This window comes from Mauremys reevesii, linkage group 8, assembly GCF_016161935.1.
Source record: "Mauremys reevesii isolate NIE-2019 linkage group 8, ASM1616193v1, whole genome shotgun sequence".
In the NCBI taxonomy this organism is placed as follows: domain Eukaryota; kingdom Metazoa; phylum Chordata; order Testudines; family Geoemydidae; genus Mauremys; species Mauremys reevesii.
In genome coordinates, this window is record NC_052630.1 from 46,064,320 (window position 1) to 46,087,036 (window position 22,717).

A 22,717-nucleotide genomic window follows, 5' to 3' on the forward strand; every position below is an offset into this window, starting at 1 on the left:
GCCCCTACTTATACAGCCCAAAATGCCGTGTGCCTTCTTGGCAACAAAGGCACACTGTTGACTCATATCCAGCTTCTCATCCACTGTAACCCCTAGGCCCTTTTCTTCAGAACTGCTGCCTAGTCACTCGGTCCCTAGTCTGTAGCAGAGCATGGGATTCTTCCGTCCTAAGTGCAGGACTCTACACTAGTCCATGTTGAACCTCATCAGATTTCTTTTGGCCCAATCCTCTAAATTAGACTCTAATTTGTCTAGATCCCTCTGTATCCTATCCCATATAAGTGCTATGCCCAAAATGGAATTATAGGGAATTCCTTGTAGGAAATACTTAGTGGGGCCAAAAATCCATTTGTCTGGAGAGCTAACATCTAAAAAATTATTCTGGAAACACCCTCTTTTTTAATCATACGGCAGCTAGAGATTTCATTTTAAGGCTTATTAGGTCCCTGTATGCAGGGAACCCCCTGCCTAGAACTCACCCCTCCCATGCAGAAGAGGGTCAGCTGTATCTATGGCTCTACCCCACTCTTTCCAGAACTCCATGGGTGGTACTCTGTGGAGTTGGGATCCACTTAGTAGGAGTGGGCAGGTCCCAGGTGGTGGGGAGGCAGAGAGAGAATGGCCCCATGTTGGGTGAGGGGAGGGCTACGAAAACAGCACCCATTGAAGTCAATGGGAGTTTTGTCAGTGGGCCATGATTTCACCCATATAATCTCACCACTAGCAGAAGACCTATAGATACTACCTGGAAAAGGTGAAATTGCCCAAGTCTATATTACCTTTCCAAGGATCCTCTTTATTGTGGGGAACCCTTGCCCTTTAAGCAGGCTCTCAGGGCAGCCATAATCTGGGGAAGTCTCTGGTAATAAAGCTCCAGTGGAACCAGGGGAAGAGAAGAGGGGAACACTGGGACACCAGAGTAGGATTAGACACACGTGGCGCAACCTGCATCTTATTCCCTGCCAATCCCTGAATGGAAGAAACTCTGCACAGAGGCTCTCATTAATCCACCCTGTGGGTTTACCATGGGAGGTGGCATTGAGGACCAAGATTTGTAGGTCAACAACCCAAAACAATAATACTGCAGCCTCAAGGCAGGATGCTTCGGGAAGCTGGGACCATATATTATATGGGTAGGTCTACACTGCAGCTGGAAGTGAGCTTCCCATCCTGGGTAGACAGACTCACTCTAGTGGTAAAGTAAAGCTGTCAAGTTTCCTGAAAGTCTGTTACTCTACAAACCGTAAAGGTTCAAATTCCATCTTAAATCCTGCAAGATATTAAGCTAGGTATTTAAGATTTGCTCAAATGATTCAGCCTGAACAGTTATTAATAGTTTCCAGATTCATAGCCTGGCAGGAGAAATACCGGTACCTCCAGAAGAACAACATTAATTTTGAAAATATACTCTGGGCAATGATGCAACCACACACAAAAAGTTGAGGGCCTGGGCAGAGTGGACAAGGAGTAGGTCTGTACGAATGCTGCTTCTGCATTAAGTGGGACAAGCCCAGCATTACTGTCACTCCAACAGTCGTTCCTCCAGTCTGGCACAGGAGGAATATTTCCCCACAATACATTGGCAGGAATACTGGGAAATGCCCCTCTCATTCCCCATTGCATCTGTGTATAAAGCACCAGATGACCATTTCCCCAATGCTTGTGATCGTTGCTACAGTGCAAGGGTGAGCTGCACCTGTGATCTCTCTAGTGAGCTGTACCTGTGATCTCTCTCTAGCCACATACCTGTGCTTCTCTTCATGAAACCCCACAGTTCACCCTACTTTTAGACTGTTGTTACCATGTTAGAGTACATCCTGTTTCAACAACCCTATTTCCTCCAGCAGGCCCAGCTGGGGTCAGGCCCTGCTCTACATTTCTCTTGGGGAGCTGTTACTAGCTGATAAATACAGTGACCGTGGACAGATTATTCAAATCAGAGTATGATTTATTTGTCCATAGGAATTTAGCTAGCAGAGTGAAAAGGTTAACTGAAGAAAAGGCTAAACACCTATTATCTTACCTAAACCTTGGCCTTCCTGGCCAGTTCCAGTAGGCTCACAGAGTTGGGGGACAGCAGAGCAGGTTGCACCCAGGCAGCCTCTCCCTCCCAATCTGATTCATCCACTCAGCATCTATGACCCTTCAGTTCCCAGACAGATTTTCATCCAGTTCAGAGTCTCTTTGTTTAAGACTTTCTGCCAGGAGACCCCTCCCAGATGTGGAGCAGGGCCTCTGAACTTGCCAAATCGGTTTATGCATTTCTCCAGTAGTCTTCCCCGAGTAGGTTGAGGTATTGTCCGTTCAACATCCACAATTGAGTTGGTCAGTATCTGGTTCTTGTGTTCACGTGGAGAACTCCAGCAGGAATTAATTCTTTGTTTCCCATATAGCGACATCATAACCACCAAACATACAGAGATGCACACAATGTTAGTAAGAATACTGTAGATAGCACCCATGTAATGTTCTTCACAGATATTGACACTGGGATTTTTCATCTAGCTCTGGAGCATTTGGGTGAGATCATGTGTTGGGATCAGCTATCTCTAAGTCATCAGATTTCTGCTGTGATTGCCCTGTGGAGAGAGCATTTGGTCAGCTGGGAGAGATTTTTCACCCAACATTTTTCTACGGCAAATGCAGATTTGGTGACACTGAAACATTTTGAAAATGTGCATCCATCCTGCAGAGTTGTTTTAGTCAAAAAACCTTTTAAAAAATCCAAATGTTTAGTTTCAGCATTTTTTAAACAAAACATTTCAACTTTTCAGTTCCAAATAATGCTTGAAATTGAAACAAAACATTGTGTTTGACGTGAAATGAAATTTTTCAACTTTTTGATTCACCAAAAATTTCAAATGATTTTGTTTTTATGTCAATCCCAAGTGATAATTTCCCCAATTTTTTGGAATTGGCAGTTAACTGAAAAAAAATCTATTATTTGCATAGTTCTCATAATTTGTGATGTTGGGTCTTCCTGTCTTCTACTGGGTTTCTAGGCTCATTGACCTCTGCATTAGCTACAGAACAAGACAGTCCGAGCAAACATCTGAAGTCACTGCCTCATTGCAGGGCCTTTCTTAGATTCCCTTTGGCCAACCCATGAGTTTGTTTCCCCCTATTTGCTGATTTAGAATAGAGAGATCTTTCTGAACATTCTCCGATCATCACACTGGATCAACAGCACATGCCAAGGAGAGTGGAAATGCTAGAGAGAATCTGGAGATCAACAGCTCCTTTGAACACAGCTGGGTGCTCTTTAGGCAGGTTAGATCTTCAGGGGCCATTATATCCCAGATTGCTCCAACTAGTTAAACCAAACCACGTGTGAAATGGCAGCTGCCTCTTAATGTTTTTAACAGGATAATTTAGGGGCTTATTTTTGTTTTTTTAAATGATAAAAACTCTTAAAGTGGCGCCTTTCCTCCCTTAATGAAGGGAGTGTGGAATCCATTGCTTTTTATAACCCTTTAATAGCTCCTGCAAATCTTAAAAATATGACCATAATCCCAGTTTCCTTTTTCACCCTTCCAGTCTACCTCTCTAAAGAAATTTGACTACCTCATCCTCAGATCCCTCTTCTCTCTCCCCACTTCATTTCATTTACCCAAAAAATCATGCTTATTTTTAAAAGCCTCAATGTTTTTGCCCTGACCCTAGAGACACTCCCTCTGCTCAGATTGTGTGAAACAACTTCCTCTTGATCCCTTCTCATCATCTGGTCACTCTTGGTGCAAGAGCCTCCTTCGCTGCAGCCCTTGACGTCTTGTATAGCCTTCCTGAAACTCTCCTCACTGGTTCTTCATCTCATTGCAAATCTGGGCTAAAAATGTATCTGTCCTCTCTTATCTGTAACTCTGCATTTCTCTTCATCATGGTATTAGCTTTAGGACTGGATGTTCTAATTAATTTGCTGTATAATTGTCCAGATTATCCCCTCTTGCATGAAAAGCCACCAGATGGGCCTTTTTTTACAGGGAAATCTTCATGAAGAATTCCATGCACAGATCAAACTGTCCCACTGAGAGGCAGGGGAGCTAACATCCCCTGTGGAAAGGCCACCTCCAGTGTGCTGGATCCCCTGAAAAATTTTCTAGCTCTGGTTTCTATCCAAGGCTGTTTTTAAGGTTTGAGTAAAAATGGTTCGGTCATTGTAAGGTGAGAGGGGAGTGGAAAAAAACACACAGTTCCCATTATAAATTAAATAAACAAACAGTCTTACAACTCCTGTTGAACAGCTCCAGTACCAAAACAAATGGGAGGGGATTGTTGAAATGTGAGAGGAACACAGGCCCTATTAGAGGAAGTGCCTTTGATGGTTCCCATGAATGCTGGTTTTGATGAGGTTAAGATACAAGTCTCTAAAAATGAGCATTTTACCCATCCAGAGTTAGTGTATTGTACCTCTAAGGGTGTAGATGTATGGTTTTGTATTATGATTTGAGAAACAGAATGTGATTCTGCAATTAAGGACGATCAAAGTGCACAAGGGTTTGAGTTAAGGTTGCATTTGGCATTTCCTGATTTGAGTGCTTTAACTGTGCAACCTTTACATTCTGTTACTGCAACCTAGGCTTATTTAATTAAACACACACACACATGGGTGTCACTCCATTCTATAATGATATGATAAAATCAGCTAGCTCTGTTTTACTGCTTGTTAAAATCTTTCCTTTCTCCCACATTTTCAACCAGGGCATAGCTGAAACCAAAGTCACTTTCTATTAATAATATTTAACAGATGGACCTTTTTGTCCAACAGCACACTGACCTCAACATTTACCCAGCTCACAACCTCCCTTGTGAGGCAGCTAAGTAATTCTATCAACCAACCACAGAGGCACAGAGAGACTGAGTGTTATGTTCCAGTACCTTTACTCAGGTAAGGATATGAAAGGAAGGATGGAACCATGGTTAGCAAGCTAGCCTGAAACCTCGGATGAAGTGCCTGCTCCACCACAGACTTTGTGTGACCAAGGGCAAGTCATGTAGCCGTTCTGTGCCTCAGTTTCCCTTCAGTACAATGAGATGATAGCACTTCCCTAAATCCATTAAAGATTGTAAGATGTGCTGATATCATGGTAATGGGGGTCATTTAAGTACCTTAGCTAGACAGGTATATTAATACCCTACTCCCTGTAGCATGAATAATGGTAGCAGAGTATGGCTCATGTGATTGTTTAGGACTAGATTCTGCAGCCTGTACTCACATGCCTTATTTAATTGAAAACAGTGGGACTATTTGCAGGGAAAGACACTACTCTGCATAACAGTGGGAGAACTGTTTCAGAGTAGCAGCCATGTTAGTCTGTATCCGCAAAAAGAACAGGAGTACTTGTGGCATCTTAGAGACTAACAAATTTATTTGAGCATAAGCTTTCGTGGGCTACAGCCCACTTCATCAGATGCATAGAATGGGAGGTGGGAGAACTGGGATCTTTGGCTTCAAGGTTAGCTGAGGTTTAGCACTGGAGATCTGTGGCAGCCCACTCTCTGCCGTTGGCTAAGGAGGAGCAGAAGGAACTGCGGCTGAGAGGGAGGAAATGTGAAAGAAAATGCTGAAACATCACACATTGGTGGGGCCAAATGAAAGAGTTTTACACACAACAAACCTCCAGGGTATATATTTCACTATAAGATGCGTAAAGAGGACATCGATGGTGCTGAGGGAATAGGATTTGCCACAAAGCCATATAAGCATCTTCTGCAGTTCTGGGTCGGGGTGGGGGCGAGGGGGGAAAACACATGCATTTTGTTTTGCAGCCTCAGACCATTTTCATTTGGAAAGGCTACACCCATCCGGCCCCGTCATTGGAAAGCTATTAGCAGGAAAATGAGTGACAGGAGCTCAAGGTTAGAGAAGCCCAGACGGGGCCCTGAAGGCATGACAGCATCAAGGCGCCTAGTATACCTTAACTGCTAATTTGCCGGACACTCATACAGCATAGTTCTGCGGCCTCCCTTAGGCTGTAGCTGAGTGGAACCCATTAACATGTAAAAATACTTGCAGAAGTCAGAAGGGGAAAATGGTATTTGTGGAGACCCATTACTAAGTGCACTTTCATGTGTGCCAAAGTTTGCTGGCATGGCTTCGAGTTTGATAGGGAACATCTGGGCTGTTGTTGCTGCATGTAGATTGGCTAAGGGCAGCGAACAAAAGGGGTCTGTGCAGGAATGTACGGGTGGGGGGAAAAAATGCCTCTGCAAAGGAAAAGCGAAAATACTCTCTTATGAAGTGAGCTTAATGCACATCTCACGTTCATGCTTTTTAAATGGGATAAAAGGCTTTCCCTTCCAAGGAATGCTACAATAATGAATGTTAGGCACTGGTCTTAACCACACACAAGCAGCCTTGTGCCTGCGCATATCTGCTTATTACTGCAGACTGGTCAAACGACTTTGATTCAGAGGCCATGCTAAGAACAGCGCCAAAAACAATATGTCTGAAAACAACAACCCTTTCCAGCAGAGACTCTACAGGCTCTTTACAAACAATCATTCTCATAGAGCCCCTCTGGGGGAGGGAGGGCAGGGTTATTACTACTATCGCACCCCCATATTGCTGATAGAGAAACTGAGACACGGAAAGCCTAAGGGTGGGATATCCAAAAGCCCTCAGAACTGACTTAACTCCCCATGGTAGAACTCCAGTGGGAGTAGAGTTAGGCCAATGTGGAGCACTTCCAAAATCCCATCCCAAAGGCATAGCTGGTGGAAATTTACTGCATTTTAATTTTTGTGATGACAGTTTTCAGTGCAATTTTGAAATCACACACACAAAACAGAAAAAAAAGGTTAGACTAAAATTTTAGAATTCCCCTCTTGCCTATTTTCAACTAGCACTAGAGCTGGGTGACATGTCAATGAATTTTGATTTAAAGAGTGTTGATGACATTTTTTGGTAATTCTTCAGCTCTCCCCCTCCCCACCCCCCACACACACTTTGTTGTTGTTTGGGACCAATTTTCCTTAATGGCTACAGTTTCTAAAGCATACCCACCATCATGTACATGGAGGCCAAAATCTGTGTATTCACTTTTATCCCATTATTTAAAAACAAAAACCCACTGGGAGTTTCTAAATGGTTTGAAAATAAGGAGTCATGCCCTCCTGACAGTGTGGACAAGCAAGTGCAGCAAAAGAAAGGCTGTACAACTGATCGCACACTGCCCAGCTAGGTGGCAGTCATGGGATTTTCAAGCAAGAAGACGGAGCCCCTGAAAGCCAATGAAGGATGTGGTACAAACTTAAGAGATAAGGGAAGGGCAGCTGCCCACCCTGCTGTTGCTGAGCTGAAAAATAAATGGTGGGTGTAAAAATGCAGGGAACTCCTTGAGTGTATCACATCCCAGTCTGCCTTAGGTACTTATATGCAGCCCCTGCCTCACCCATCACCATTGTGTCTGAGTGCTGAGGTAGGGAAATATTATTGCCCCATTTTACAGATGGGGAAGCGAGGCACAGCAAGACAAAGGACAGATTTTTAAATATATTTAGGTGCCTAAAGATGCAGGTAGGGGTCTAGTGGGATTTTTAAAAGCACTTATGTGCCTAACTCCCATTGACAAGCCCACTAGGATCAGTATCTTTAGATCCCTAAATACTTTTCAATATCTGGCCCTAAGTGATTCACCCAAGGTCACACAGGAAGTATGTGGCAAAGCAGGGAATCCTGCATACCAAGCTAGCGCCCTCACCACTGAACCAGCCTTCTGCTCCTTCTCAAGGTTGAGATGTCAAGCTGAGCACAGGAGGAGCATTGGAAATCAGGCTTCTACTTGGGAGCGAATTTCAGCCTTCACTGTGGAATAGACACTGCTTCATAATCATGTCCCAATGAATTACACAGGTTAATTTGGCATCCTGTAAAAAAACAACCACCATGTTATATCATTCATAATTGTTGCTCTTTGATTTCATTATTCCCTCCACGCTCCACCCTTCTTGTTCTATGATCAAGAGAAAAGGTAATTAGGAATACCTGATTTACCTTTACTCTACCTCTGCCATATCAACTTTTATTCATCTCCTGTGAATGATGCAGACCTAATCTCTTCTCATCCTTGCCTCAAAGCATCTAGACAAGGTCACTGAAAGGGATTAATTTCTACCAGATCCTTTTTCATATGGAGTGACCAGAACTGAACACTCTATTCAAGGTGAGGATGTATCTGTGAATTACAAAAAGATGTTATAATATTTTCAGTATTATTCCCTCTTAATCCAGGGCTGCCCGAGGGGTGGGGAGGGGGGGGAAGTGGGGCAATTTGCCCCAAGCCCTGGACCCCACAGAGGCCCTCATGAGAATATAGTATTCTATAGTATTGCAACTTTTTTTTATGGAAGGGGCCCCCAAAATTGCTTTGCCCCAGGCCCCCTGAATCCTCCGGGCAGCCCTGTCTTAATCTAAATTCCTCCTATACCCTTTTTCGATCACTGATGTCCATTAAGCAAAGCTGTCCCCATTGATGACTAGAGGTAACATTTTCAAAAGCACATACATGACTTAGTCAAATTTTTAAAAGCAACTTAGGGCTAGATTTTCAAAGGTATTTAGGTAACTAAAAACGATATATGCACCTAGTGCAATTTTCTAAAGCGCCCAAGTAGGTTAGGCACCCAACCTTCCTAGGTGCTTTCAAAAATCCCATTAGACATCTATCTGCATCCTTGGGTGCTTAATACCTTTGAAAATCTGGCTCTTAGGAGTTTACCTACTATTGACATTCAATGAGAAATTCAATTAACTTTTGGAAATGTGACACAGGCACCTAAGTCACACATTTTAGACACTTTTACCCAAGATCTTTTGCCTGAGTGTTTATAATTAGTTTTGAACTCAGCAATGTTTATGAGTAGCTCAGATTGTTCCTTCCAACATATTTCACCATGCATTTATTCATCTGTCCTTTAATCAGTTTCTAATTAGAGTTGGTTGGGAAAGTTTTCAACTAAATGTTTTTTCATCAGACAATTCCAATTTGTCAAAACTGAAACTTCATGGGGAAGGGTGAGTTTTGACAAGTTTTTTCACTCAACATTTTTAGGTTGCCAAAATATTTCCTTTGACATTTTCAAAATGAAAAATTTTGGTTTTACAGCTCAAAAATTATTTCAAAATGTAAGATATTTATAGTAAAAAAAAATAAATGGTTAAAATCAAAGGGAAGTGTTTTGATTGATCTGAACCAATTTATTTTTTCTTTCAGATTTTTGGCTTGTGAAAATTTCAGATTTTGACTTGTTGTCCTGATTCAGGACAGGACATTTTTTTGATATCTCAAAATTTTTTATGGGACAGGAAATCCATTTCCCACTCAGCTCTATTTCTAACTCACAACACAGCATTACCTACCCAGCATGATTACTTAGTTTCCTTAATAGCCTCTTGCAGAAGAATTCATTAAAGGCATCTCAGAAGGTCAATTATAAAATATCAACCAGTTTGATAGAAGTGATCCCCTTCAATGAATTCTTACTGGTAACAAGGACAGACAAGCATGGGTTCTGTTAAGGATGATCATGCCTCTATCACGTTATATTCATTTAAGTGTTTTATGATTCTGTGTTTAAGGACTAACATAAGGAGTGTATCTATGTCTGCTTTTGTACTGTCGAGATCAGATAATTTTGCTACAACTATTTAGGGGAAAAAAGGTGATTCGATTTTTTTAACACAATGTAAAAAGTGTTGTTTAAAATATAAAAAAAATGCTTTGCAATAACTCAAAACTGACTGAAAGGATTGTGCTCAAACTTTCCCTCAAAATCACCTTTGGACTGATGCCAAGCATGAAAAAATTTCAACCAAAAAAAGTGAATGTTTCAGAAAGTTATGAGCTTGTGAAAACAGGGGTTTTAATGGAAACTGTTTTACTACCTTAATTATGGCAGCACGATGAGTGCCTGCTGCAGTATATAATATTATCATGCTCTTGGCAGCATGTATTAGATCTCTTAATGAACTGCTGTAGAGGAACACGGCATCAGTTTATTTGCAAGAAAACTTTTAGGAGCTGCATATTTTTAAGCTTTTCTTTTTAAATTGTCTCCATGGGAGACTAAATAAAGTTTGTAGGACAGAATAAACACAAGACACAACTGTGTATCTTGTTGACATTGCTTGAAGATCAGGTTTGTCTTTTCCATAAAAAAACCCACAGTTTTTGAGTTGGTCCATACCAGAAATTTTAGATCTGGATTTCAACCCTCCTAAACTTTGGGGCTCTTCAGACCAGGTTTTTGGTTCAGTTCGTTATAAAGTGAGGGGCCATTTGCAAAATGAGGATCTGGATCCTAGTTTGCATTTTGAACCTCACCCCCACCCTACTCCCTAAGCTTGGGTTGCTCAGATCCAGGTTTTGAGTTGTTCCCATGTTTAAATAATGTATTTACAGCAAGGTGATGTTCTGGTGCTATCTCTCCAAAATTACCTTTGCAGGCTCCAATCCCTGGTTCAGAGGTGCAGTGCTTGATGCAGGACCGAAGGTGTAGAGAAAGGGTGTGAAGTAGGCACAAAGATAGCTGTTCTCCGCCTTTACATCTCTAATACTGAGGCTCGCAGGGGACTAGTTTGTCACTGGTGCAACTTAGAATGACCTCAGGGCTGCTCTAAGTTTCACCCAACTGCAACTAAAAGTTTTCAACGGGCCACCCTGGTAACTGGGAATTGCCAGAGCACAGCAGCATCCTGACCACCCTGGAGGTGGTATAGGGCTGACTGTGCTGGCTTTTTGCCACTGCAGGATTCCCTTATCTATTGGGACTCCTCACTGGTCACTTAGGCCATTTAAGTTCGCTTTTCTCAACCATGGTGGTATCAGCGCAGATTTAATGGGGTGGAAGATCTGCCTCGCAGACACTTTCAATGGTCACTACTCTCTCTTTTCTCCACTCAGTAAATGATACCAATTTTGGGGATAGCATAAAGGCTCCGAGGAGCTTTTCACTGTTGTACTGTAACAGGGGAAGGGATAGATAAATACCGAGGATGGATAGATAGACCAATTCCTGCTACTGTGTTACCAGAAATTTAGACCCAGGCATATATTGTATAATAATATTAATATAAACAGTAGCACTCTGAGGCCCATGGTGCTAGGGGCTGTATGTACACATAGTAAGAGACAGTCCCTGCCCCCCAAAATTTGCAGTCTATATAAGTAAGACAAACATAGGGGAAACAGAAGCACAGGGCCCCAGATCTTCACAGGCAATTAGGTTCCTAACTCCCATGGAAATAAATGGGTACTTAAGTACCTGGGCCAGAAAGATTAAGTGTCACATAGCAAGTCAGCTGTAGAGCCAGGAACACAACTTGGGCCTCTTGACCCCAGTCCAGTACCCTGCCTATGAGGCTGTATTGCTTTCTGGCCAAAGTTCTAGGAACGGAAGGACTCCATGGCAAAGAGGTGAAGGAAATGCCCAGGGAACCTAAATACCTCCTCAGTTACAGCAGAGAACTTCAAGACCCAGGCAGTGACTCCAGCCTGGAGAGATTCAGGAAATGACCAGGAATTACATTTTAGTGCAGATGATTAGACAACTGAGTCATTCCATGATGCATTACTGCCTACTTCCACCTGGCAGCCTGAGGTAGTAAAATAAAGTCATAATTTAAAAGGCAGGGCTGGTGAGTTACCCAGAGATTACATCATAGCTGTCAGGTGCCTACTTGGGGGGCAAGAATTGTTGTATTGTTACGTGGCCATTGCAGTGCTGATGGTTCCTTTAATAACTCTGTTTCGAAGCAACCCTTCTTGTCTCTCTAGATGTCTGTGTCAGCATGATCCTGATTAAGGCCATGAGTTACAGGTGTAACATCTGTAGGACTGTCTTGCATTTCAACCCCACTTCTCTGCCCCAGTGGTGGCACCAACCCCCTAGCCCTGCATCCTGTTGGGCTGTTGTACTTCCTTCTGATCATGCTGGTTGACCAACAGCTGCTCTCTCTCTCTCTCTCTCACTCTCTCTCTAGAGATTAGTTAATTTTCCTAACACAGTTACTGCCACGTGGCTCTGGATCAACCAGGATCAAGTCTGGTTATCGATAAAGAACTGATAAGCTGCTAAGCATTCTGCAGAAGTGCTAGATCTTTTCTTGGCCACAGTGTGATCTGCATGGCTGTGAGGTGGAGCTATACAGCATGCTTCATGCCTCTGTACGTTACATCATGATGATGATGATGATGACTGATTACTTGTATTGCTGTAGCACCTAGGAACCCTAGTCATGAGCCAGGACCACGTTGTGCTAGGCACTGTACAGCAACTTACCTGCCATATGAATACAAGGAAGACTTTGAGAGTGATCCTGTGCTAGAGAGGAAAGATGCTATAGTGTCCAAGGCAGTGATACTCAGACCTCAGTGGTTCAGAAGCCAAATTAGCAATCAACATTACCCAAATGAGCCCCAGCAGTGTGAATTTGTTGGTTCATTTACTATAGTACTATATATTTAAACAGTATGACATGGAAATAGTTTACATCTATTATTCTCACAGCTAAGCGACTGACCATTATTTTATTAACTACAGTTGGTTAATAACATAGTAAAAGCATCTTGATTGGTTGATAATTAAATCACACTGGTTTAATAGCATGTGCTGCAAAGAGCTGCAGGAGAGGCATTAAAGAGCCACATGACACTCCTGAGTCTCAGTCTGAGTATCACTGGTCTAGGGCATTGGGCTGGGTCCTAAGAGGTGTGGGTTCAATTCCCAGCACTTTTGCAAAGGTGCCGACGCAGGGGCCCTCTTAGGGAATAGGGTGAATTGGCCTAAAGCCGGCCCTGACTCCAAAGTTTTACACAAGAAGCAGTGCATGCTGGGATGGAACACTTTTGAAGCCTATTGGTTTCAGATAGATAAACATCCTTGCCAGATGTATCCCATAAAGCTGCTAGTACTTTATTTGAATACTAAGTCATCATGTGTTAATTAAGGCTCCCAATAAGCTGGGATGCATTTTCCCCACTTGTAAGGGACTGTGGGACTATGGAAACCAGTGCATTGCAGTTAATTTTCATTCTACAGGGCCCAAAATAGACAACTGAAAAAAAATACACAAGCTCACTGTTTCCAATTAAAAAGGGATTTCTGTTAATTCCTTTGCCACTGGCATTCCTGTTTAGTTAACAATATCACCGGCTACTCAAACGTGGAGCAGGAAAGAGCCATCTTTCCACATTTCAGTAATGGAGCCCGCGTCGGTAATGATTACAACGCAAACTCTGAGCCTAAAGCATCACTGACTAAATCAAGGGATGGTGAATTTACAGGCACATTTTAACCTGTGGTTCTTAACTTCGTCTGTGTTGTCTATGTACCACAGTGCTTTATAAAATGGGAGAGACACTCCGTTCCTCATGCTTTCCTTGTCCCTCTCCAACTGGCACATTCTTCTAGGATCTTCTCCCAATGCCTCGATGACATGTGGAGCATGTAGCCCTGCACATGTAGGGGAGAGGCTATTGGAGGGTTTTCTTTGTAATGCTCCCTTACATGGAAAAAGACTTTGGCCCAGATCCTCAAAGGTATTCAGGCACCTAATGCCTGTATCTGCGCCTTTCTGCCTTGGAGGGCATTTCTTCCCATCAGTTCAGAATGGGTATTACAAAGTTAGTGTTCCTATGCTTTGTGTCTCTCTCTCTTTCATGGCAAATTTATATTTGTTCTTTCTTTCTTTCGATCTTTGTATTAAAGTAATCAAGGGTGAAACACATATTTTGTAGAGCTGGCCAGAAAATAGTAATTTCTCCCAGGGAAAATTTTGATGAACATGGAAAAGTTTGTTTTCCTTGAAATTTTCTGCTGAAAATTTCAAGTTTTTTTGTCAAAAAAACCCCAGACTAAATCTTTTCAGCTGAAAATAACCAAAACCAGAACTTTTTTGGCTGAAAACATTTTGGCTAAAAATTGTTGAAAACTAACATTTTTTAACCAAAACATATTTTTAATTTTCAGCTGAAAAGATTTCCTTTGGGGTTTTCTAATGAAAATGTTTGAAGAAAACAGACTTTCCATGAAAATGTTCATTTAATCAAAAAACTATTTTCTGTGGAAAAAACGTGAAGGATAATTTTCAACCATCCCTATGTAGGTATGTACGTATGTAAAACACGGCAGGTGTAATTTATACCTGACTCATCATAGCTCTCTAGAAATCTCTCTTATATCACTGTTTGATTCATGCTGTTTAATTGTAGGCTTCTCCCATGGTACAGTTAATGTACCCCATGCATAGCAATAGTTATGCCTTCCTTAGTAAAGCATCATTACACCATGTTCTATTGAGTGTTCACATTAACTAAAAGAGCCATATTTCAAAAGTACAGTGCATTTGCCGTCATGCACCAAACTAAAGACTATAACAGAAAAATACTGAAGACCTTTCAAATGAAAGCCTGCTATTCCTTTCTCAGCTCAAGTATCAGAAGTGTTTGGGTCATATTTGCTGGAATTCACAGGTGTTACATAAGACAGTGGCGACATTAGATCATGTTGTACCAACATACAATAGAAACATGCTGAGGATTATAAATAGGCTTGAAAGGATAAGATTTTTTATCAGTAAACATTGACTTCACCAAACACATACAAATTGACAAAAAACATTTCCACTGATAATCAAAATTTACACATCGGAAAAAGCAAGAAAAATGCTACCTCAGAACTTAGAATTTAGTTTAAGGATATTTACTTTGTATTTTTTGACATGTGATGTTGACAATTTGTGTTTCAATTACTATAAAGCATTAACTTTTTAAATCTCAATAGCTCGGTCATTAAATAATTATTTATCCCCTATTATCTGATATCACAATTTCCCACAACTGTGAAAATTTAAATAAATAAATAATAAAAAATGCTTAAAAGTAAACATTGATGTTATCTGTCAGTGTAATAAAAAAAGAAAGATTGAATTCAGCCAACCCTGCTTATAAAGTAAAAGAAGTCACACATTTTTTTCTGGGTAGCAAAATTCAAAGCACATTCACTAGTTCATTCCAAACTCTCTCACCCTTTGGCTAACATGTCCTGATGATTAAACAGAGCATTGTATCATTTGTTTCTTTAACTATTGCAATAGTCTCCTTAAATGCAGGGATGATAAAGTAGAAAGTTTACTAACATTAAGATGAAAAAAATATGATCTAAAGAACTTTTAATGCAAGTGCAACCCTAGCATGATTCAAACTCAGCACCTTTGAAATATGAGGAATACCTTTTGGCTCTCTAGCCTTCGTGATCTCTGGCAAGCTGTTGTGGGTAATTTACAGGTGATGTGAGCCCACTAGAAGGAAACCAGATGGGTCTGTGAATGCATTGAAAGGATTATTGAAATTGACCAGAAAATAATTATAAATAAAACATAGGCCATAATATCCCCAGCCAGTGTAAATCAGCATAGCTCTATGGACCTTGAACAAGCATGCCGATTTACATCATCTGAGGATCAGGCCCAGAGATTATCAAGTTCAAAGATGGTCTGTTGACTAAGATCCTTTTTTGGGAAAAATTTAATCCAAATTAACTGTAATGTGTAATCTGATTCACTTTTTCAGCCAAATAGCTAAAAATGAACCATAATTTTCTTGTTTTGACTGTATATTTCTTCATAAATAGTTATTTTTCCCCCTCTATTGTCAGAATGATTAGTTCTGTTTCAAAAGCATAAAAAGACAGAGCTTTAGCCCCCATTCAGGGAAGTGTCTCTATTCAGGGAAACAAGAAATCCTGTACTTAAATACTACTGAAGTCACTGGGACTTAAGCACCATTAAAAGTTAAATGTGTGCTGAAGGGACAGATGTTTAAAGATATTTAGGCATGTAAAGATGCAGATAGGCACTTAACACTAGCCATTCGGGCATAGATCCCTAAAAGATATTTAGGCACCTAACTTCCCTTCAGGATCTGGGCCTATGCAGTTAAACACCTTTAAACATTGGGCCCTCAGTGCTTTCCTGATAGGTGGATTTGAGCATGTCGATAGGTGGATTTGAGTATGACGAGATAACTAGCTCTGTGGATGAGCAGAAAGCAGTGGATGTATTATTCCTTGACTTTAGCAAAGCTTTTGATACGGTCTCCCACAGTATTCTTGCCAGCAAGTTAAAGACGTATGGGCGGGATGAATGGACTATAAGGTGGATAGAAAGCTGGCTAGATCGTCGGGCTCAACAGGTAGTGATCAATGGCTCCATGTCTAGTTGGCAGCCAGCATCAAGCGGAGTGCCCCAAGGGTCGGTCCTGGGGCTGGATTTGTTCAATATCTTCATTAATGATCTGGAGGATGGCGTGGACTGCACCCTCAGCAAGTTTGCAGATGACACTAAACTGGGAGGAGTGGTAGATACGCTGGAGGATAGGGATAGCAGACACAGGGACCTAGACAAATTAGAGGATTGGGCCAAAAGAAATCTGATGAGATTCAACAAGGACAAATGTAGAGTCCTGCACTTAGGACAGAAGAATCCCCTGCACTGCTACAGACTAGAGACAGGCTAGTCAGCAGTTCTGCAGAGAAGGACCTACGGGTTACAGTGGATGAGAAGCTGGATATGAGTCGACAGTGTGCCCTTGTTGCCAAGAAGGCTAATGGCCTTTTTGGGCTGTATAAGTAGGGACATTGCCAGCAGATCGAGGGACATGATCATTCCCTTCTATTGGGCATTAGTGAGACTTCATCTGGAGTACTGTGTCCAGTTTTGGGCCCCACACTACAAGAAGGATGTGGAAAAATTGGAAAGAGGGCAACAAAAATTATTAGGGGACTGGAGCACATGACTTATGAGGAGATGTTGAGGGAACTGAGATTATTTAGTCTGCGGAAGAGAAGAATGAGGGGGGATTTGATAGCTGCTTTCAGCTACCTGAAAGGGGGTTCCAAAGAGGATGGATCTAGACTGTTCTTAGTAGTAGCAGATGACAGAACAAGGAGTAATGGTCTCAAGTTGCAGTGTGGGAGGTTTAGGTTGGATATTAGGAAAAACGTTTTCACTAGGAGAGTGGTTACTGGAATGGGTTACCTAGGGAGGTGATGGAATCTCCTTCCTAAGAGGTTTTTAAGGTCAAGCTTGACAAAGCCCTGGCTGGGATGATTTAGTTGGGAATTAGTCCTGCTTTGAGCAGGGCGTTGGACTAGATGACCTCCCGAGGTCCCTTCCAACCCTGATATTCTATGAGTCAATGCTTTCATGGCTTGGGACCCTAATGCCTGGAGTCATCATAGCAATACCATAGGTTTTTCCCCTAGCTTTGATTTGAATAGACGCGAACAGCAGCACTTGACTAACAGCACTGTGGGACTGTAAGTCTTATAAGTCCTGCTTACAGAAGGGTTAAATTATTTTCCCTGGTCTCCATTGCTTATTAGATTTGCTAGTGGAAACAAATCTTCAGTTCATCTGAAATGCAACCACCTCAGGCTACCATTTTATTACAGGGGGAGTTGTGAGCTCAGCTCTGGACTCCTGCAACAAATACTGGTAGACTTTGAAGAGTCTTTGAGCCAGATCCTCTGCTTTTGATTTCTACTCTCCAAGAGCTCACTGCACAGGTTAAGGCCAAAACTCACTGAACGTCAAACTCAGCTCTCACTCCTCCTGTTTCTTGTTCCCCTTCTTCTCACTGGGCACTTGATTTGAAGAAAAATGCCAAAGAAAGCAAGTTTTCTGGTTGTTTTCACTGAAGTTTTTTGTGGCTTTTTTTGGACTTTCAAAAACCCCTTGAAAGAGTCCTTCACAGGAGACTATAAAGGAAATTAAGTAGTTATAGTGCAAGAGGTAAAGAACTGGTATGGATTAGAAACTGGCTAAGAGGAACAGAGATAAATTATTAATTTTCAACATAACATCAGCTTAACAGCTGGATGTCCCAAGGCTCTTTACTAGGACTAGTGTATACTGTATTTTTCAACAACCTGGAAAGGGGAGTGAAAAATGAGGTGATAAAATGTGCAAATGACATGAAACTATTTAAGTTAGTCAAGACCAGAGATGATGAGGAACTTCAGAGGGACAACGTGAATGAGCTGTTTGATGGAGATTAAATTTGGTACTGATAAATGCAAGGCAATGTACATTGGAAGGAATAAACTGAACTGCAGCTGGACACTGCAGGACCCTATATTAATTATAACCACTCAAGAAAAAGGTCTTGGTATCACCATGGACATCAATTGTAGCAATGCAGCAACTGTAGCGTCCAGGGACTTTCATCTGGGCATCGCTTTGAGTGTAAGTTCTTTGGTGCAGGGACGGTCTATTTTGTATGTTGGTATATGGACCTAGCACAATGGAGCACTGGGCCATTAATACAAATGATAATAATAAGTCACCAATTCACATCTGCCCTTGGTTATCCATTATCCAAAATAATGCTGCTTATATGCTGCTGTGTGTGGAGTGACTGAAATGTCTGATTGTAGCTCCTAGTGAACAGTTACTACCTTATGTGGCAGTCTCAGCATAGAAGTCAGGACTGAATGGACCTAGGGACTGGTCTCCCCTCTTCCCCCTATCTCCACATCAGGGTGAGATATATTGGCAGGGCATGTCTGGGGAAAGCTTTCACTGCCCCCATCACCACCTGTGTTATGTCTGTTCTGTGGCTACTGCTCTGGAGACTTTCACTGGCGCTAACAGGAACAGAAAACTAATTCAAAATATGGGAAAAAACTATTTCAGCCTGTTTTATTATTCCTATGGCAGAGCTTAGGAGCTGTGTTGTGCTAGATGCTGTACAAACATACCCCACAAGGGACAGTCTCTGCCTCAAAGAGCTTACGTTCTAAATAGGCAAGCCAGACAAAGGAGGTGACAAACAGAGGCAAAGTGAATTGCCCAAGGTCACACAGCAGCTAAGTGGCAGAGATGGAACTAGTCTCCTGGGCCCAGTCTCTTCTCCATTACACTGCCCCACCTCTTCTAAATTTTGTGCTGTTTAGATTCAATTTAGGACTGATAACTTTCAGAGGTGTCTGCTTTATACACACCGAATACTTTTCTCAGGAGGGTATTTGGCATGTTAGCTTATTTTCACTATGCAGTTTGCTTTCAGGTGACATCCTCTGAGGAGCTCTTATGTGCTACCCAACGCAGCAGCTCCATCTGATCTGTCATTATTCCAAAGGAACTGTCCAGGAATAGGCACCTCATTCACCTAGCATCCAGGAACCTTCGTTAATGCAAAAATCTCAAGATGCCGACAAATCTATAGAGATGTCATAGACCTCAACAGGTGGGCCATGGGCCAAAGCCAGATCACCAGATGCTTTTGAACAGATCCCAAAATATTTTTATTTACTGATTATTATAATTATTTTTGTTGAGATATTTATTATTTTCTCTGGTATTTAGATCTTGACTATCCCTTGACCAAGACATTTGGACCTTGACAAAAAAAATTGACTGCTCCTGTCATAGGCAGACAGTCAGCATGTGGGAAGTACTGTGTTGTAAGGCTTCTGTGGATTCAACACACTCTACAGTTCACACAATGCCAAAGCCAATTAGGCAAGTCTATTGCTAATCCCTGGGGTACGACCCCCTGGCTTTGAGGCTTGACACTAGGACCAGAACTTGCAGGGAAGTGTACGCTGCGTTAGTTCTGCACTTTTTCTATTAGCGTTAGCTCAAAGCTTCCGCCACCCTCTGCATCTGGATCCCATGTACAGCAAGTGGCAAGATTTATGTCCTGCTGAAGCATTCCACAGTTTTTAAGCGCAGAAATGATTGAATTCCAGATGTTAACAAGATGCAGGGATCCCTTTTTTATTATTAAAAACGTGATCTCTTGTTTTGTTCCTGATGAAACCCATCAGATTAGCTTATTAGGAGCAGAATGGCCATCAGCTTTGGTGGGAGCAGAGTCTGCAATGCCTTCGGGGAGTTTGTCAGAGCTTTCATAATGAACAGACGCCACTCTGAACACACAGTTGCACCAGCTCATGGAACTAAACTGAAATGACCTCAGTAACTGGGGACCATTTGCCCAGATCATTCGATTCTATATAGGTTCTTAGAAAGACCTCATCACCACAGGTGAGGTAACACCTTCCTACCAGCTTGCCCACCCTCACCAGCCCGCCTGAAAGGCTTATAGCAGTGGTTCCCAAACTTGTTCCAGTGCTTGTGCAGGGAAAGCCCATCGGGCTGGGCCAGTTTGTGTACCTGTCACGTCTGTAGGTTCGGCCGACCGCAGCCAGTGGGAGCCACGATTCGCTGCTCCAGGCCAATGGGAGCTGCTGGAAGTGGCAGCCAGTGCGTCCCTTGGCCCGCGCTGCTTCCAGCAGCTTCCATTGGCCTGGAGCAGCAAACTGCCGCCAGTAGGAGCCGCGATTGGCCAAACCCGTGGACGCGGCAGGTACACAAACCAACCCGGCCCGAAGGGATGCAATAAATTCAGGAGGATTTCATTTTACAGCAAGCTGAGTTTATGATAAATTAGGCCTGTCTAATATCCCCAAGTGTGTAGCCGATTCTGCTTACATATAGCATTTCATTAATGCTAGTGAGAGTCACATGCGTCCCTCAAAGGAAAATCACCCTCTTGATTTATAAGCAGAATTTCCCACTTTGCCCATTGAGTGTACACACACACACACACACGAACGACTTGGTTACCAGTCTCATGCACCATTCTCCGTCAGGGAAGGCATCTCCCTGTTCCATGGATGCAACTCTGTCCTCACAGCCAGGTTTCTTCCAACTATTAAGAAAGGGAGGTGGAATAGATACAGAACAAAGTTGCTGTAAGAATCAAGTAGCAAGAGGATGCTATGAAGCAGCACCCTGCTACTATTCACCATTGGAGAGCTTTAGCCTTGGGGTGCTGTACCACCCCTTAAAATTCCCTCCGAAGCCTTCATTTGTCCATTTATCCAGCTAGCTGGTTCTCCCATCTGGAAGGCCCCAGCCACTCTTGAATGACAGCAGAGATCTAATTGACCCTTCTTTATTATTAGCATCTGTACCACCATAGCACCCCATGGCCTACCTGAGATCAAGGTGCCATTGTGCTAGGTGCATACATGCATATAGCATGAATTAGTTCCTGCCTCAGGAGCTACAGTCTACACAGGCAATTGCCACAGTTCCAGGGCACACACCATGACAGACCCCATTTAGTTCCACAAGATCACCCCTGTGAGCAAGTTTGCCCCACTCCTTTATCTATAGGCCCATGAAGAGTACACTGGCCCTTTAAGACCCCATTCTCCCAGCTAGTCTTTAAAGTCTATGTCAAAATCTTCCCAAGACCCTGATAGCGGGGCCCTAAGAAGTCTAGACCTGCCCCATCCTTGCAGCAGAGGGAAGGAATACCTGACCTTTGGCAACCTCACCACATGGTCCCTGTGGGGATCCTGCTTCTTTGCCAGCCCACTGCTAAGAAGATTTCTCAAAGTAGCCCACAGCCACCCCCCCTGTCTGCCTTTTATCCCAGCTGTTGCTGGTCAATTGATTAGCCACAGATGAGGTAGTAGTTTGTTGATTAACCCCTGAGGGGCTGTTGCAGCGTAGAGTTTATATACCCCGTCACAACCGTTCTCTGGGTGGAACTATGTGGTCCTATCACACTTAGGCAGGATCTCTGGGCTGCAGCCCTCCCGTTTACCAGCTGTGATAACACAACAGGCCTAGCTGTGTCTAGCACCTGTATGCTCTTTACCCCTGGATGCCTGTGACCAATGGCTGATTAAAGTGACTCAGAAACAGTGTATTCAATACAAAGCATTTTTTATTTATTCACCCAAAGGTACATAGCAAGCAGAGAAAAGGGTTAAATAAAAAAAGGCCTCTCGGCCCAGGGCTTACCTAAACTTTAGTCTTCTGGCCTGAGAGAGACAGACAGCCTCTCTCTGTGTCTGTCAAAGACTCATCTCCAGTCACTGCTGCCCATTCACATCCTCCTCCTTCCTCCAGCTGGGGTCTTCAATGGTTTAGTGCCCCTTAGAGCATAGGCTTGGGCCTGGGAAAAATTAACCTACTACCGTGGTTGGAGCCAGACAGGTAAGCATTTCCCCAGTTAAAAGGTCACCCCATTGTTTCCTTAAGGAACCTTGGTGTTCGCTGTGGTGGTACTTTATCTTTGTCATTGTTTCATTTGCTGTTTTTCTTTTCCCCCAACAGCCTCTTTTGATTTAACTCTGTGTAGCCAGACAGGATACTGTCAGGCAGGTAAACTGAGGTGCATATGATATTCATTAAAAATAATAGAGATATCACCCTCATTTTCCACAGCAGGACATACAAAGGGTGGAAGGAAAAAAAAAACAGTGGTGAAATGACTGGCCTAAGGTGTCACAGCAATTCAGTGGCAGGGAACAGAACCTAGGTCTCCTCAGTCCTAATCTCGTGCCCAGTGTGCTGGACTATGCCACCCCTTCTTACAAAAAGAAAGCAAGAACAAAATGAACCCCTAGGGCTCCTTTGCCTTCTCTCAACCAATTCCCCACTTCGGCCGAGGGCCGAAACCTACCATTCTGCGATGCCCTGCTTAGCTGATCCATGGAGAGAGTTGACTTAACCTTCCATCAGCCACCAAGGAAACTTCAGCAATGGTTTGAGTTTAGGTGCTATGCAGAGTTATCAAGCTAAATAAATAATGAACAAACAATAACTTCACTGAAGCGGTAAATGCCTCCAGGGTGCCCACTCCAGCAGGTTGAATGACTGCAGAACAGCAAGCATGCACCATCAGACCTCAGA

General features: G+C 42.7%; 1 long non-coding RNA gene across 3 annotated transcripts; it reads right to left on the minus strand.

The window, feature by feature from the left end:
* Positions 1-1,930: 1,930 nt before the first annotated feature.
* LOC120370832 lies at positions 1,931-21,407 on the minus strand. 3 transcript variants are annotated; one of them, XR_005583978.1, is made up of 5 exons: positions 21,337-21,407; positions 20,633-20,717; positions 7,994-8,174; positions 7,701-7,866; positions 1,931-2,579 (listed from the first exon to the last, which is right to left on the minus strand). It is a non-coding gene; the product is annotated as an uncharacterized LOC120370832 (long non-coding RNA). The 3 variants fall into 3 exon arrangements; XR_005583977.1 differs by having other exon boundaries at positions 7,684-7,866; XR_005583979.1 differs by lacking the exon at positions 7,701-7,866.
* Between the last annotated feature and the right edge of the window lie 1,310 nt (positions 21,408-22,717).